The following is a 19802-nucleotide window of genomic DNA, read 5'->3' as shown; positions in this document are numbered from 1 at the left end:
CCCTTATCCCAGGGAACTTTATGAACTCCGGCGTTACCTTTGACATCGAGGCGAGAAAGGAATTCAAACGGAACCTTTCGATGCTTAGACCCGCAGAAGTTGATTTGTTTGATTCGATAGGCATCTGTATAATGGAGGTATTATAAAGTCTTGTAAAGTATGGAATTGTCGTGATCGAAGCAGTCTCGCTATTTATAGAGTACCGCAGATGATATTTTAGATAGTATTTTAAAAAAAACGACGATGTAATGTTTTACAAAATGTGCAGGGGAAACTGTTTCCGTTTCTTCATTTGATAAAATAAAATGACAATTAACTGAAAAAAAATTTGTAGTATAAGAATCAGCTTAAACGATGTTGGTCAGACATAATTGTCGCAAATGATGAAACTTGTTTTAGTTGCTGCTAATCAAAACGAAATGGTTATCGATAACCGGAACACTTGAAAATTAATCACTTGATTTTTTGGAAAATCATTGTTTTCCATTTAACCAAAAGCTAACTTTTCTCAATAATTTTCTCCGTAAAATTTGTCAAAATTACTGTTATCTTGCTCCCTGCTAATTAGTTGTAAACCAGGTAACATTGTTAATAATATTTATACTGTATTAATATTACTCAAACGTAAATCGTATTAACAAAATCGCTCCTCATCAATCACGCACATTATGAAAAACCGATTTTGACCGACATCGGTTCATTTTGCTGCGACCGCCCCGTGCGACGATCTCGAGCCAGCAGTGCAGAGACTCGACTGCAGCCGGCACACAAGGACGCCGCGGAGGACCACTCGAACGGGACAAGTACGGTTATTGCGCCACTTGTCGTTCTCCATATTGGAAGTGGACTGAATAACTTTCAGGAGCCGGCCGATTGCGAAAGGCAAACAATCGGGCTGCAACGAGAGACGAAGCCGCCACGATCGACCGCGTAAGGTGTCTGTGTACAGGGAAAATATGACAGAGCTATGTTTGCACGAGGAAAATAAAGGTTTCGACGCAAAGCGGCACTTGGTTGATCGTTGACCAGATCCTTGGTTTCGTGCCCAGCCGGAACAATGGGGGCTTGGTGAATTGATCGGCGCGGTTGTGCACGGATCGATCGTTATCAAAATTCGAGGCCGATCGTTGGTCAGGAGAGAAAGAAAAAGAACAAGAAAGAAATGATTGGTCAAGCTGAAACTCGCGGTGCAACCTGTTTGTACAGCAATGAACGAGAGAATAGAAAGGCACACAGGATGGTGTGTTTCGTTCGCGATCACGTGTAAAGTTCGTCGATTGGGAAAACATTTCCTTCCCGTTTGCCCGGGGAGAATGAAAAATTATGGCCGTATTAAAAACGATGGAATAAGGCTGCGACTATGAATGCAACGGCTCGCGGTAGAATGCACGGCATTGTGGAACACCGGTCGAAACGGCGATAGGTTCGCTTTCTCAGACTTTTGTTTCGTGGTACGCTCACGCGCCCGCGAATAACGTGGGCGTTCTGCGATGTGTGTGACCGGAGTAATTATGAATCGAAGTAGCGACGACTTTTGCCTTATTTTAACGCTGAAACTAGCAAAATTGTAAAAATTACAATATTCAATGATGTTTCTTTGTATTAGGTTGTCGGAAAAGTTTCTTTCGTTTCATAAGGTGATAATAGATAAACAACAATTTCTGTTTTATATTATTTTATTGAATTAGGTATGATCCATTTCGTTCTATTTCTATTATTATGTTCGTACATAATTCGATAAACTAATATAATACAAAAAGCACTGTGCGTCTATTATTTCCTTATAAAACGAAAGAAACTTTTCGGACAACCTGATAATTAGTAAGGAAACAAAATAATTGAAACCCCGTTTTTAATAAATATTTTTTATTCTAATCCTCCGGTAATAGACTGACTATTTGAAAACCTATATTTAATAAAAATGTATTATTCCACCCAGTAATACGCCAATAATTTAAAAATAAAATAAGAGATATATTTAACGATTGAGTAGAAAAATAGTCAGGTAATCAAATACTGTTACATATTCTCCCCTAGGCTAGAAACTATCGTCTACACGTATACCATGCTGTATAACCAGTCTTCAACTCTGCGTCTATTGCAATAAAGAATTTTTAATCGGCATCGTCGAACCGTTTGTCGGCTATTCGAGAGCAGTCGGAACGATTACGCGCGCGACAATCGTAGAAACAAGAAGAATTAACCGGTAGATTGAAATGGTACCGTCGCGCCGCGAAGGGCAATTAAGCTTTCCTCTTTACATCGTTGGTCTATTACCATAACCAGAATGCCGCCGCACCGTTACTGCACGCTCGAATGTCATTATGATACTTGGAAGCGTTCGCCGATTTTTTCTCGGTCTATGATCAGGCTATTAGAAACAGTTGATCAGCGTTCTCCAACGCGAAACTCCAACCTTTATTTCCTCGTTCGTGATTTGCAAATTGCAACATTGCTTCATGCTAATTTCCCTATCTCTGTGTCTTTCCTTTTTTTTTCTCTTTTTTTTTGCGGAAAGGCAACGCGCAATTATATTTGCATGGTAGCGCTGATCCGAAAGATTTCCTTTCGAAAGTTTCTACCAGTATAGGTTGCGTTAACTCGTGTAATATGTTATACAGTATTATCGTTAATAGCGGTCGATACGTAGAAAACTGTTCCCGGTATCGATCGCTGGTATACCGATTCTTAGCATGGACGACATGTTATTACTACAGCGTTGCGTTCCTAGCCAGAGATTTCGTTTGAATTCCGTTGCGTGCGTCTCGAAAATAATCGTAAATGCACGTCCATGACTGAGTAACGCGGCCCTCTTGCTGCCTTCCCTTGTTGATACGTCCGGGAAAATTGCATGCTCGCTCGATGCCGCTCCTTTCATCCAGACGTCCTTTCCTTCGCTAACCGGCCGAATAAAGAGGATACATTGAAAACGAAATGGAGCTAATGCACGAGCTAAGTTTACATTCTGCGTATTCAGCTATATATTTTTGCACGTTTTATCGTCGCGCTCTTTTTACTTTTCCGTTTTCTTTCTCTTTTCGTTCAGGATGTTTCAGTAGCATGCATAGAAATTATAATTTAAAAGAAATGATACGTATTTAAATTACCACGCTATATAGTGCAAATAAAGAGAATACATTGAGATAGAACTAGTACACGAGCTAAGTTTACATTCCAGGTATCCAGTTATCTTTTGTCGCGCGTTTCATCGTCGTGCTCCCTTCATTTCGTCGATTTTTCGTTCTCCTTCTAATTGTTTCAGAAAGATTCAAAAGTATTCTTGAAGATTATTTTAAGAAAATATATAGATACCACGGTTTTGAAATTTCTAGGGATATCGGTAGTATCGTCAGAAAATGTTTATTTTTAAATGAATTAATTACGAAGTAACGAATATTTGAGTTGGAAACCGATACGATACAAATACCAAACGATCATGTCATATGCAAAACTATCAATTGGAAGCATTATTTGCTCTATAATAGTTCCTGCTATCTCCCGTTTTACCCTATCCATAAAAAAGAAATATCGTAGCATATAATATGCAGTATATTCAACATCGAGTCAATAAGAAGAAACTATGCAAAAAAGTTGAAACCGCATTCTTCAACCAGCCGAACTACGCGTGAAACATATTTTACTAGAACAAAACTAGAACAAATTCCACATTACGCACATAGAAACAAGAATATAATTTCCTGTTTAAATCTAACAAATATTAAAATAGCGCTTAAAATATTCGAGGAAAATTTTTATTTATAAAAATCTGTCCATATAAACTGCAAACATTTCTAGAAGAATCAAACGAGCTTCGGACAGATGGTATAGCAATCATATTTCAAATAATGAAATTAAAAGGATTAAAAAATATGGAGTAATCAATTTGGTTTCTAAAAGGGTCATATTTTATTCACAATTGACAAATTGATTCTAATTAACGTCGGGCTAACGATACTCCAGCCACAGAAGGTAAAATGTAAAATTCCACTCAGGAACACGATTACACGTCCGATCCTAATCGAAAGGGAAAAGCAACTTTCGGAAAAGTGATTTTCGTCCGTTGCGTAAATCCGTCCGTGCTGTCGCCGTGCAACCTGCGGTTAATTCTACTGTTTTTACTTTTCCTGTTGTTGGCGGCAACCGATCAAAGTGCGCGTGCGGTTACATAACGTTATTGTGCAAATATGGTGCGCTTTATTAAATTCATCGACGAATATGTCGAAACGACCGTGGATCCAGTGAAACGAAGCTTGTGTTTTCCAAGTGTGCGCAATCGATAAATTACCGTGCAGACTACGAGAGCCATTACCATGCGCACATTCGGAGGCGGTTCCGTGATTTTCAACAACATAGAAATTACTTCATCCCTTGTTATTGATAATTGGATTCTCAATCGACCCATTGCCAGCCTATGATTTACGTTTGGAAAGAATACAATATTTTCCTGATACGTATTTGGCTAATTTTCTTATTTCTTATTACTTTTGATAATAGCAAAAAATGGATCGTTCGAGAACAAATCGGTATGGGTTAGCGAGATATGGTGTCAGCCGATTGTATTATTTGAGATGAAAATTGAAATTACTGTGAGTCTAGAAAAAGACCATTCACTTTCGATGTACATAAAATATAATAATCTTTCAAAGATAATTTACAAATTCGAAATGTGAAAAGTAGCGTATTCGTATTCCAATGATGTTCATTCACGACCACGTTGAACATTTCCAAACATCCGCGCGTAATATCACAACCAAATCATTCATTTCAACACGAATCAACGCATTTCCTGGAGGCGTGATCCATCTCATACCCGTTATCTCCCTTTAGCGTTCAATTATTCCAACTGCACGGTACTTTTATATTTCCTGTGTCGCTAGAGTCATTACAATAGTATGCAAACATGTTACAAGGTAGCTCGTTAGATCTGGACGCAGCTGGACACCAATCTCTGCAACGGCAAGAAACCTTTCAACATTTTCCTCGATCATCTAATCACAATATTTCGCTCGTTTTGCTCCCGTTCGCCGTCACTTGCCTTCAATCCTATCTCTCGATTCGCTGCTATCAAGACAGTCATGTCTAATCAAGCTAAGTAGGAAGCTCCATTCAGATCCCCATTCATAGACCCTCGACCGGACTCTGGATATTCGTCCCCGATAAGATCAGCTGCTCGCTCGGTTTCTGCGTTTCCAACGATCTATTAGGTCGTCCCACTCCTCCGGTAAGTCGTCTACGCTGGTTATTATCAGAACCGGAAAGCAGTCGCGTCACGTGTTATTACAAAGTTATGCAAACACCGTGGCGCTTCATTAAGTCTCCTCTGCCTCGACTCTGAGACAGTTTCGAACAAATTCCATGTTCAGTCCGCTGATCTTTTTCTTCTTTGCTTGCTTCTCTCTCTCTCTCTCTCTCTCTCTCTTCGTAGGCCCCAAACTAGCTCTAGGCTGTATCTCTGGGCCCCGTCATTTCCCTCAAGAATCCTAATTCTACAAACCGCTAAACGAACAATTTAAGAATAAATAACTAATTATTAAACATTATACGGTATGTTACAAAACAAGGTTTCTTTCATATTTACGTAAATTTATTTCATTTTTAACACCCCGACCACATTTTTCTCAGACGGGGCCTCCGCAAGATCGATAGTTCCAGATCACAAAAAGCTTTAACCCCGGCACAATTCCCCGTTACCCTTTTTCTTCGTCTCGTTTCTATGTCTTCGCTCGTCCTCGTTCTCTCATGATTTTATTCTCCTACTTCTACTTTCTCGTCTTCTTTGTCTCGCAGAGAGACATTTAAGCTCTGAATATACTAAGTTCCACGAGTATGAGATGTAATTTACAAATTATAATGTCGCCGGACGTTCGCGACGTCGCTGTGCAACAGGCATAATGTGGACGGACACCTGTGCCGTGTACAATCGCCGGAGGCGCCAGCGTCTCTGCTGGCAAGCCAGGAGAAAGGGAAGCGGTAAGAGAGAAAGGGAGAGGAGAAAAGGTACGGTGAGGGAGCGCACGGCTACACGAAGTACGTACCGTGACCGGGTATCTCGGTGCCAAGCCGTACACCCACACCAGGCCAGTCGTGGCAGTTCACTTTCCGTTTCGTTCTCCCTCTGACCGACCTTTTTCTCTCCTCCGACTCTGACACCAGCATGTTGTCCTCTTTCTTGGACACGATAGATCGCGGTGTCGCGGCCGTTCTGGATTCTGTGATGGATTGGAAGATGCGTTGGAACACGCGGCTGGTACGTTTCACTTGGAGATGTTAAACTGGTGGTGATATTTGAGTTTGTTTGACGCTAGAGACATTGATTCATTGTTTAAAATGTAGATCGTAATTAATACATGGACGATCGATGGAAGTGGTTGACCCGATGTTGGACGATGTAATTGTTGATGATGGCGTTCTTTGTGCGGAAATAAGGTAAATGTGTGGAATGGTTGCATACATTTTGGTTTACAATAGATTGGGTTGGAAGTGAGTTGAAGAAGGTTTGTAAGAATTTCAGAACTTGTTTCCGCGTTTGGTGTTGAAGTACTCGTTTGATACGTTTGAGATTGAGATTTGATGAATCTTTTCATTCGCGTGGTCTTTGCATAAGTATTAGGAATCGGTTTGATCAGTCAAATGTTAGACATTCTATTTAAAAGACTCAATAAAATTCTTGTAAATGGTTTTAACAATTTTTCACCATGTATTTTGAATCGTTAACTTGTACAAAAACAAAAGTCCAACTAATTAATTACTTTCTTAAGATTTCGGTTAAATCATCACGCTTCATACGAGACTAATACGTTAGCTAATACATCTGAACATAATGTACATGATTTTTACCGATAACGTTCACTGCTATTTTGTATCTATACCGACAGCATTCGCCATTATTCTCTATCTATATCATTAACATTCACTTCGTGTAACCTGACATTATACAACGAAACTTTACACGCTAATATTTCCAAAAAAAAAAAAAAAAAAAAACAGTAACATTTCATGAAAAATCGATAAGGAACGGTTCGAGCCGTTTCCTGATTACAACACCTGATTACATTTCACCGACACCAACTTTAAAGTTCGACAAAATTAGTCGTTTTACGGCGCCAGGCGAGGAAAAAGCGTTCACAGATCAGACAGGCTCGCGCACCACGCTCTGTGCTGCCACGAAGAAAATGAGTTATGCACAGTGCCAGGTTATCGGCATTCATGTCGCGCCGTAAATCGGTTCTGACGCCTTGTGGAATGAAATCAGTGGTTGTCAGAACGTAGCGTTGCCACGGATAGTTTTCGAGGCAGGATTTCGCAAACGCCGTGGTCCGTTCGTTTGGTCTGACAGGTGTCTCTTACTTAATAATCATCGGCGTGCCCTCCATGTATCCGCAATTATACCTACGCGCGTTCGATCGCTTCGAATTTACCGCCATAACGTGATATCCTCTTGCAAAACGCAGGCGAAAAAGTTTGTCACATAAATCTTGAGAAATCGTGCGATCAGTCGTATATTAAAGACGATTATAGAATGAATTTTTAACGGGGGTAAGTTATGATTTCAGAATATGTATCAAATTTAAGTGGTATCCAATTTTACTGGCGTGCTTTTATTTGATGAAATACTTTTGTTTCTGTTATTACATATAGTGGATAATTATGCAAATTCGTATTTTTATTGCCTATTAATATCTATTATCTTTGTCGCTAATCTGTGTTTAATAAAATATCTAGAGGAATCTAATAATTAAAAATAATTACAGTGAATGTAAATTGCTACGCGTTTTAGTCTTGAAAAAGACATAAATAATTTACTTATTTGTTGAGACTACTCAAGAACAATGGTACGATCGCGCTTGACACATCGGCGAACCTGCGATTTTTGCTCGTCTTGTCGATATTGTTTTAAATTTAAGGTATCAGTCTTGTGTGAATCATCCTGGTGAATGTACTATTGTGTAATGGTGTTACAATGTCAGCTTCCTACTCCGACACCAAATTAAAAGCCTTTATTTGCGAATAAACGCCATTCTTTATCTCAGCCTACATATTTCCTGCGCTAAATTACAACATTTTTTCAGTCCCTCTCTTTTTTTTATTAACCCGCTTATTTAATGTGTTTTTAAATTCTGATTGGAGAAACGATAAGTTCAAGCTCCTTTCACTTTCCAACGATACCGATCTTATGCTATTTATTAAGTTAAAGCAAGGCACAAGTAGATATAGAAAATCTTTTTCGAACACGTTTAATTAGTTTACCTAGATTGTTAGACCATTACTATCTATATCAGTTATCAAGTAACTCTTTGTCTAGGTTCTTACAATTACCTACATACGTAGATCATCTATCGTTCTTTGTCGAAGAGCACCATTTCTCAACATTAAATCGAGGAAAATTTACCCGCAGCATAAGTATGTAACATTCTTTCAACCCATTCATATTTGAGAACAAATTCAATGCTTCGTTTTCTCAGCGCCACTTCTCGCGTTACCTGTTCTTTTGTGTCTAAAACCAGACGGTAAAACGTAGACTGGACAAAGTGGAGCAATGCATGTAATCAAAATACCATGCACTTGTGTTAGATTAAAATGTACACTGAACAAGCTGAAGCAATATGTGTGTTATACATGCATACATATTCATTCAAAATCGACATATGTAACAATACCATAACGAACTTAATATTCACAAAAATAATCTTGTGACAGTGCCAGATAAAATCATCACGCTCTATCCATTCTAACGATATCTTTTCTGACATACATTAATTTGATATGTTACTTGTCATTGGGATCATTGGTAATTGGCTAGACTTACCAGTGGTATGACAAAAGTGTCTAGTGACTGACAATGATATTAATTGAACTATTTAAATTAAAAAGATAATTATATTCCCAAAACTTGTAATACCTTCAATAAATAAATAATATAAAGTGCCAAATGCGTTGTAATATAATTAGGCGATACTACATATTCCTTTATAGTAAATTATAATATAACTGAATATAATAATTTATCACACTGACATAAGGAGCTACACTCCAGAATCTCTTTTACAGATTGATACTTACAAATGCGAATTCTTTTATTACGTAACCTTCAGAAATAAATTTTATCGTATCGGTATATTCCACGATAACTTTAACAAAGAACAAAATCATCGCGAATCTTCCCATCTGGAATTTTCTAACTACATTCCAATTACGTTCTATAAAAAAAAAAAAAAACAGGTATCGGTATACTTTTGAATGGTAGTGTACGAAATTGAAGCAACAGTTCTATGATCTTCCAAGAAATTGCTCGCTCCATCCCACTTACGTGTGCACCTCCTTACCCACTTTACTGATCTCGATTTGCCGCGTACGCGAATATCAATCACAATGCGTTAATATCTGAGCGAACAATCGTGTTCGACATATGCTTGGCACGCACAATGCGTGCAGGCGCATTCCACGCAATCTAGCATGATTTAACGCTCGTCGAACAGAAAGTGGCACAATCATTGAGCGGCGTAATTGAAACGTTATTAAATGTTAACTGTCCCCACGAGTCAGGACAGCGTAGCCGTAAACGCGGCTACGCGCCTGTTATAAATAATCATTACAACGACGATTTACGAGCATCCCGATCATGCGCGATTTTTCACCACGGCACGCCTTTTAGTATCGCAACCTTCGTATTTGCACATAAACGCGGAGAACAATGAGATTCCATCTCTGTCTACCGTGTTGTTCCTCTCTCTGTCAAGGTATACAGTTGCCGTAGAAAGGTGGGCCGCCCTGATCTACCACGCCTAGACGGCAGTCGACCTTATCCCAGGTGAAAAAAACGCCGTTTTAAATCGCATGAGCGCGGGTGTTACACTTCGCGGTCACGCTCGTTTCATCGTTAACCCTTTAACAACGGAGCAGTTTCATCTGTGTGCGCGAGAAGAATGGACTTCAGTGAAACGTAAGATATACATTGTCGTGCATACGGATCAAAGTGGCGGACAAAATGAAAGGCCTTATATATTTATGTATTTTGTATATTTAACAGAACAAGTTAGAATTAATTAAAGTATCGAGAGGATGGATTAAGTAAACTTAAGTAAAGAATAGGCGAACTAAATTTACAACTAGGTTAGTGTATAATAGCTTCGAGTATAAAAAACGTAGAAGGATGAGCGTAAAGAATTGTGAACCAAATCCATTTTCAGGCGAGTTAATTAATATCTAACAGAAGAAAATGTACTTGTATACTCTAGATATTACTAAATTCTAAGTTTTCATGATGTATACGGAAAATCTCTCCGATTATTACGTATGTAACGATTTTAATGAGAAGATAATAGTTGAATGGTTTCGAGAAGGACATAATCTGACATAATTAGTTTTCTTGTAGGAGAATGCGTAGAGGACATGCGAATGTAAAAATGGTCCTTCTTAATGGAATCGTATATTTGTTATTACTAATACAATACTCGTAATATTGTAAAAGAAATATATTAACCTGTACTCTGTAAATATATTACCTGTATAGAAACTTCAATTATTCGGAATGGTATAACTGGAACCACGTTTATAGCCCATACTGAACGACTTTTCAGGACGCATATATGGGTTCGTAGCGCCGAAAGGGTTAAATTCATAACATTTTTAACCATTCAAAACCCGTTTGTCTTTCGTTACGCTCGAAGAGATCCTCTCAAGTGCTCGTAACCTATTCACACCGCGGCAAAAACGTTTCGTACCATCAAGCCAGAATAAATCATGAGATCGTACGAGATCGATGGCCGGTTGCCGGTATATCATAAAGCGACTGGCGCCGCGCGCGCGAGCGAACGCGACAGGATAATAACAAGTTGCTTACCGATTCCGGGGAATCACGCGATTATTTCATAGTCGGGCGATAACGCGCGCGTAACGTTGCACACAATAGCGCACACAACGCCATCCTGTCTACGTCGATGAGGCGTGCGTCACCTTCGCGGCTTATAAATCTGCCTCGAAGCGGCGCGATCCGCTCAACTTGCGCTAGAATAGAAGGAACGAACGAAGCAACGGCTTAAAACATCGTTTTCCTCCGGTCGGATAAGGGACCGGCTTATGCACGGCTAGGCGTGGTGGATTCGAGCGATGTAACTCACCACGCCGTGACAACAAATCCCCTGAAACTCGCATTGTTCGTCGTCTAGGCTGCATGGAAATACAGAGTGTGATGGAATTGCTACTTGGAACTGGGAATATACGGGATATTGTGGGAGGACATTCTTTTAAATGTTTTGAATCAATTTGTTTGGACCAAAAAGGAACAAGATTGATTCGTTTTCTATCATTAGGAAATTGTAATTGTTGAAGTAATTACTTCTAGGAAAGCTCTACATCTTTTTCTTTCGTACACCCGTGACCTGGACACCGTCGTTACGAAGAAAATAGAATTTAGTGAAGCAAAAGATTTAAGAAGGGAGAGGTCCATATTATTGTGCCCTTGAATATGAATGTTGTTTTGGGTTACAAGGTCTAGAAACAAAAGAGATATAAGTAGATTTTTATTGCTATTTCTTGTAACTTTTAGTTAGAGTTAATTTTTTGATAATGTTCTTTGCTATAAATGTATCAACGTGTTATCTATCACATTGGATTGTAATGTAACACTGCTAGTATGAGGACCTGGACCAGCATACACTATACCTGTACTTATACTTATACTTACTTCAATATATGTTACTATTACAAATTCATCCACGCGTTCCTCTATCAGATAACCTCAACAGTAATGAATATATAGATCAATGTTGCACATTTTTGGAAACCTTTTGTATTTTTTCAAATTGTTGCCCTACAAAATTTTGAATATATATTGGCAAACGTAAGACGATGATTTAAGGTTTTGTGATATACTGTTGACATTCGAACACATTAGATTGTTGTAAAAACTTGTACGTGTATTACACAATGATTGTATTACATAGAAATTTAAGCTATATAAATGAATTGCACTAATTAACTAAATGAAATTTAATCGAATTAAAGGAATAAAATAATTCCTAGGATTTAATAAAACAAACTACGATCAGCAAAATGAAGGTTCTTCTGCTGGAATACTCTATGACAATCACAACTACGAAAGCCATAAAAATTGGGGCGCCTCTTTATTTATTAAATTATACTGTTTCTCTATTTCATATTAAACGTTTTCAATAACGTGCTCAGCCTTAAATCTATGCCTGTATCTGGCAAAACAATAACCGCTAAACTATCGCAAATTTTTTTTAAAAACACTTGAGTCTCTCAAAGGGCACCCAATTTTTCAATCATCCATGCAACCACCATTACTTCCATTTTCACTGATGAAAAAATACTGAGCACCCAGTTCCAAAACCACCTACACAGCTTGTACGAAGCCGACAACAGAAACACGTCCCAAAGGAACAGAAACGAAGCTCCACTGACTCACTAACACGTAACTGCATCGCAGACGCATTTATCTAGCCGAGCACATCCAGCTGGAAGATAGATCTGTCTCTTGCAATCCTTTCTTCCGTCCGGCCTCGAACCTCGTGTAGTTATTACAAACGAAACATGTACTTACGATACAGCCTCAGGACGAACACACGAGCACGAGATAAGCGTTCAAAATTTGAAGAAAATGATTCCTGTGAGCCGCTACACAGTTTGTCGCACTAGCCAGTTCTATATGTATTTGAAAAATAAAAATGTTACATTACTAATTTATATTTTGACTAATCAATTTAAAATCGAAATATCGAAGCATTTCAAATATTGTTTCGTTGTCAGAAATAAAAAGTTGCAATTGTTAATTGTAAATTGTCCCAAAGTTCGGTTCTATGTAAGATCACTATTTCACAGCGACTAATACGAAGAAGTTGATATTCTAAGAATATCAATGGTAATGTTTTCATATCCCCCTCAGATCTTTGATCCTTTAGCCGAAATCTGCTATTTACTCTGTTCATTTCCATTGATCATGTACAAGATATACATTATAGTTATAAATATATTATTGCAAAACTCTAACAAATTTTACTTCATTTAGTACTTTACGTCATAAGTCGCGCATGACACGAATGAATTAGCAAATTTATAACAAAAAAGAAAAAAATGAAAGCAGCAAAAGACATCCTATTTAGGTTAACATCGTAAAGTGTGTAAATACTTATACTGTACATTTCATCCGCGATTCTGTACAGAAGATACGAAAATCACCGTGGCTGGCGGATTAAGAAATTTTCTAACAATAGAAAAATACGGTTCGATGGAAAATGGTCCAAAGGGCGCAACAGAGTTAAAAATCGCAGTGCGCCATATATCACTATACATGTAGAGAGTCGTAGAGGAACAGTTAAAGATTTTCTGCAAGTACACGGAGGATGACAGTGTCTCGGCGCGGAATGTGTCGCGCTCCCGGTGCATAAATCTAAATGAGCCTGTGTATTAGTGATACCGCGATCCGTTGCCAGATGAACGTCGCAGATAGCGAGCGCGCCGAGAGATTCTGAAGGCATCTAGTGGTAGATCTGTGTTCCCAGTGCGGGGGATATCACGATCCACCTCGAAGAAAGTCCCCGATCGCAGATAAAACGGATATGTTTCGAAACAACCTCCCGAAGGACGGCGATGCCGGACTGAAAGCGATAATTTGTTGAATAATATCCTGAGCGACGCGAAAGCGAAGAATTTCCTGAAACGAATCGAAAACCTCTCCGTGTTTGTACGTGGTTGCTTTCAAAGCGACGAACAGGTTCATTGTTGCGCGGGCGAGATGAAACTCCGAATACGAATATGTCGAGGGATTTTAATGACTTTTCTGGCGCGAGACGCGTGGGCACTATGTTTACAGCCGCTCTGCAAATAATTTGTATATACAGTAACTCATGAAAGTATTTGAATATTTACAGTAAAATATTTTTACGGATGTGTTATGTGTGTTATACTTCTTAAGATTTCATTTCATTAATGAGACGCAACTGTCATAATCGTAGTGATAGAATTTGCAACCAATCTGGAAATGTATCTATGTACATAAAGGTTAGACACGTACGTTTAGTAAATATGCGGAATACGGTATAAACAGTTGCCTTGATTATAATTAATTATAAAAATGATTCCATTTGAACATCAAAGCTTTAATGCATTAAATGGTTTTATACATTTTCGAATTTGTTTCAAACTTTACTAAGATCATCATGATCGATTCTCAGTATAGGACTAATGAAATTTCAAAATGTTTCAAACTGTATGACACACACGATATCTATAAAAGTTAACTGTAAGAGAATTGCAAATTTATTGTTGTTCGAAGGAATAAGGTTTCATTTTTCTTCTAATTTAACGAATTATAAATAAGATTATAAATTTGTATATAATTATACAGCAGATCATTCCACTTTCTAACGCTTTGTTCTGAAGTTTTAAATTTTACTAAGAAATAATTCCTAAATAACATACCTCGAAAGACGATTATTACATTACATATAAACTAAATTCAACCTATAGCAGATTGCGAATGCAGTTGATAGAAGTAACAGATAGGAATTTAATTTGATGACGCGTAGATAAGAATTCAATTCAGCGTAGAATAACTATAAAGATTACCACGATATCATAAGAAACATAAAATAAACAAAACACATAAAAAATCTAAATTGGACTCTCTGAAAAGTTTTATACTGCTCTTCTTATTGTTCCATTTTTCTCCAGCAATATTTAAAAATCAACATATTAGATATTCATATAATCTCAGGCTCCTAACGTTCGATATCTTGCATCTTCAAAGCTTACTCTTATACCTGTATACGTTATTAAATACATTAAACGAACAGGCTAAACACTGGTATCCATCTCATAACTTGTAAAGGGGGTTCATGGACAGCAAATAGAAAATTCACTGTTAATCTATCAAAGCTTGAAAAGTTCGATCGCTGTCATTCTGTTTCAATACATTTCCTCGATAGGCTTGAAAAAGATAAGGACTTGACTGATCGGTTGGAGTGGACGCAGTGTTAGGAAAAACGAAAACGACGATAATCACCGAGTAGAAAAAAAAAACGAAAGAAAATGAATATCCAGTGGTGGACGTATCGACACGTTCCGAGCAACGAGTCTCGAAGCTTAATAGTCGACGTGTAAATGCTTCTTCATGGATCAGGTTCGAATTACAGGGTGTATTTTAATTGAACGATCGTAATCAGATAATGGCGGAGAATTAATAATTCCGTGGAAAAAGATCAGACCCAATGAAGAAAAGACCAATCGACTACAACCAATTTCCTGAGGGATGCTATGCAGAAAAGTTGCTTCGATGAATCATACTCGCGTCGGTCGTTGCCGACCTTTCAAGTTTGTTACAGTTTGATTTGTCTGCGAAAAAGTTTTGATCGCCGATACAGATATTATATCATGGAAAAACGTTTAAGTAAAAATAATATGTAATTACATAGAAAATAATGTAAAATATAGTATATGTAGCGTAATATAAAATAATTGGAAAATCGTAGTTCCTTTTCGCATAAATCCTTTTTGAAAAAGATAGGTATGTCTGCTTCCTTCTGTCAAAATCGAGATAAGATAAGACAGAATAAAAGATATAGATATTAGTCACGGTTGTGACTTCTGGTATTATTGAATGTTGCAAGATAATAAATCGTCGAAATTCTTTCTTGCCAACGGCTATTCTTTTCAACTACGCTTAAAAGGAACGAAGATTGATTGTGCTAGTAAATTTAACAACACTGTTATTTCAATTTAATATCGATCAGAGGCCAATACCTGATGAGAAATGATCGATAACATGAAGAAGCTTTTCTATCATTAATTCCAATGATATAGAGTACTGTTAGTATTGTTTATGTAGCAACAGTAATTACTATTAAAACCCCTTAAAGAATATAGCCAGATTCACCCTTTCCAAATCAACACTCCTCTTGCCAATCATTCTCTAAGGTGGATTATTATACGTGTTGATTTATTAAAGAGACAAGTGATAAAATTGTAATAGTCGGCGTATATTAAAATCACTTTAAGTACAAATACAGAGATAGTGTATGCCGGACGTAATTATCGCCCGCTATTCGACTGTATGACTGGCTATAATGATCGTTCCAGAGAGCACGATCGTCTATTTGTATCGACCGGTGGTATTGTAAAAGGTTCAAATGTAATTCCGGTTGATGATTACAAATAACGGCGATAATGTTTTGTCCGGAGTTCGTTTACCTTTGAACCTAGCAAACCAAAACAACGTTGGCACTCCAAGGCACAACGATATGAGTCTCTCCCGATTCGAATCTTCCGTCGACTTCGGCACTCGTGTGCCGCTACACTCTAAAAACAATCGCCTCAAAATCTTCGAATTTCCACTGAAAGTGAAAATTAAGAATTTGATAGATTCGTAAGATTTCCAAACATTCAAGCGCCTGAAAAAAGTTGCTATCGAACAGGATAACCGGGTTAGGTTTAACATTTAACACATCACGCAATGTACTATTTATAACCGTAATTGCGACATTATACATTAACCTGAGGATGCGGACTGCCTGTAGAAAATGATCGACGACGTTCCGCTCATTTACGTCCTTTTGTCAGAATCGTTTAAGGATGATCCCTGCACGCGTACTCTTTTCGTATGTTTCACGACAGATCATTAAGATCGATCGATGAACATTTCTGCGAATACTTCGTGTCCACGGGGGAACGATGATACTGGCGACAGTTGCGTCGAACACGATACATACGACACGATACGACGCGTTGTCGCGTCGTGACACGTATACCGTGTGTATGTCAACTTGCCACGACGGATCGGAGGATACATGGAAGCCGCGTGCTACGAGACAAAAACGGAGGAAACCGATTGTGGACGTGCATGTACGCGCAAGAATACCACCAGTGCGACCAACGGGATGACAGTACACGTCAGGGACACCTGATGAGTCGAATGCAATGAAAAATTGTCTTGTCTGATTTTAATTTCATGTTCTGTTTCGTAGTTTTTGTAACTTCGTGAGGTAGTTTCAAGTTGGTACAATGTTGAATACTTTGGGCAAAAAAGTTGCTTATTGAAGATGATTTTATACAGAATTTGTAAGAGATTATAGATTACATCTCACAACTGTAAAGATCGCTCAAAATGTTTCAATTATTATTATTATGTTGGGTTTGCCATGATAAGAAACAATATATCACATTTGAAATCGTATTACAAGACCGTTTATCATCCTCTTCCCCCCAATGAAACAGGGAAACGATAGAATATTGGTTTATTTCTATTTTAGAACTACAGGATATATCACAATACGTGGGATCCACTTTAGGTGGAGTGGACATGAGGCACAAAAACAATGAAAAACGTTGATACGAACATGTGTCCCATCTGATCTTATTTCAAAATTGCATTCTTAGACGATGCTCGAAATAGCATTTGTCTTGCAGTCATCGTTTCAAAGAACTCCGCAATCTTTTAAAAATTCAGACACATGCACAATACGTATATTGAAATCTCCTGCCTACTCTTGAAGTGAGTCACATATATAGTATGATACACCCTGTATAGAACCAATATAAGAGAATATTTTATTGCACAAAAATCATATTGGATTAAATCCAACTTTCAATTACAAACTTTAACTTGTCAATCTCATAAACATTCAGTTACTCGTTCATCTTCTTAAGAGCTAAATCCTAGATGCTTATCTTCTTAAATCCGGAAACATATAACAAGATAACTTTCCCATACCTGTAACAATTCAACACACCTACATATCTCATACATTTCGATCCGAATAATATCCATTAAATCAGACAATGAGATCTCGAACGACTTTCTTCCTCCGACCACCAACAGGCAAGAAGCACGTAGTTCCAGTTACGAATCAATCTCGGATCGTTGGTGCTCCGCGACCCAGATGCGAAAGCCACGAAAAAAAAGAGTGGATATAGGAGGGAAAAGAGAGAGAGAGCTCACGCAAACGAAGGGGAATTGTCTGGATAATGCGTACGTGCAGGTAGTCGAAGCATCAGGGAGAAACGGCTCTCACTTTCACGGAGTCGCCGTGACCGAGATAAAGATGGTGGCACCGCTTCACCATCACCATACACACGCTCTGGACTGACCACTAACGTCTCTGCACCCATATATGGCTACTGTATACAGTCACGTTCGTATTCTTCATGTGATGTACGTGTACTGATACTAATGTTGTATACCATGAGCGTAAATGCATATTAATATATTTCATCGTTCAAAAGTTACAAATTATCCACCATAGGATTGTATCTTAATAAAAATTGACAATGATGGAAAAAAAAAGTAAAAATGTTTTCGTCACCTGTGTGTGTATTGATACGAGTACTAGTAACCAAAAAATATGCTCATTGTTAATGATTACCTTTAATTAAAAATAATTTCTGCCAGCAATATTAGTTACCAGTATTAAAAATATGTTTTCATTGGCGACAAGGATTATTCGTGACCGAAAACAATTTCTGTTATTGATAATTAATAATTAAGTGTAAACAGAATCAATTAATAGATCTGTAAACAGAATCAATTAAATTAAGCTGTTCATTCTCATATAATTATCTCACTATAATTTTTTTTTAATTTGAGTCATAACATTGTCAGTATATTTCCACTGACCTATCCTTAACTTTTGAGCGACAGTGTAAGCACATTATATATATTCCTCGACTGGTATTAGCTATCTCGCCCGTCGACAGGTAGGAAAGGATCGATAGATCAGTCCTTTAATTTGCACCCGTACGCTGCTTTGGCTGCCCCGACTTGGCTAGATCCGATCTGTGCCAGCGTGGCTGTGCCCTATTGGTACGCATGTCGCGTTGACCGAGTCGGTTGTTTTCGATGTTAATCAAGTCCATGTCAGTTGTCAAGACCGATAGCCTGATTACATATTATGTATATCGTATTTTCTTCTCGGCACTCGTCGGTCCAATTGAAAATCCTTTTTTGAAAACGACTGATTAATGGCACTGATAGGTGGATAATTGGAATTATTATCACTAGATATGTGCTAGTTCAATGGTAGTATTTTCATATCTTCCTATATCATATACATATGAATCATATATTATATGACGAATATTTTATTGCTTGAAATTTATCCGATAAATCTGAAGAGAGTATATCAATAATAGTATAAATAAAAGAAGTACGAAAGGAAATAGCCGTAGATACCTACAATTGCAACACAATGCAAGAACCGATTTTTAGAGTCGGTTATTTTGCATTCAGCCATCGGTCACATTCCATCTAAACGGTGAACAGAAATCATGAAAGCTTTAAAACTTCCTTCCTACGACGGAAATGAAAAATCTTACATTGAAGTGCACGTGTGGATAGTCGATAGCAATTCAACATGGGAGCCTACGCAACTCTTCACGGGGAGACCACGCGTTCTGGGTTCCCTTTTTGGAATATGCCGTGGACACGAAAACTCGTATTAAAGGAAAGAACGTGAAACAAAACAAAATGAAAGAAGGAATATGATTGCTATAGAACGTGAAGTTTCATAATGCATAAAACGCGTTTAGAAGGAGCATATGGGTGTTTTACTGTTATTCAAAATGGCAAAAGTATGCGGCTACTTATGAACAGTAGTATACAGACATCGATAAAATAAATCAGAAAATCTACTCGATTATTCCATAACCTACTCCAGGTTCGATACCATTCTCTGTGAAATAAAGCGGAAGTTACGATCACATGATTTACGAGTCAGCTTGTCAATTTGCGATTCACCGCGCATTTCGCGATATTTCGCTATTTACCTGCCTCTGTCTCTGACAAGTGGTAG

General features: G+C 37.9%; 2 protein-coding genes across 6 annotated transcripts in view; one reads left to right on the top strand and one right to left on the bottom strand.

Annotated features, from left to right (window-relative positions):
• The window catches only part of LOC122568262, a 158309-nt gene that overhangs the window by 62712 nt on the left and 75795 nt on the right, over positions 1–19802 (top strand). The window lies entirely within an intron of this gene.
• LOC122568269 overlaps positions 1–19802 on the bottom strand; it is a 292044-nt gene that overhangs the window by 202460 nt on the left and 69782 nt on the right. The gene's annotated exons all lie outside the window — the stretch shown is intronic.

Source organism: Bombus pyrosoma, linkage group LG6 (assembly GCF_014825855.1).
Source record: "Bombus pyrosoma isolate SC7728 linkage group LG6, ASM1482585v1, whole genome shotgun sequence".
In the NCBI taxonomy this organism is placed as follows: domain Eukaryota; kingdom Metazoa; phylum Arthropoda; class Insecta; order Hymenoptera; family Apidae; genus Bombus; species Bombus pyrosoma.
The sequence above is the reverse complement of the archived record's forward strand: the minus strand, read 5'-3'. Positions and strand labels throughout refer to the sequence as shown.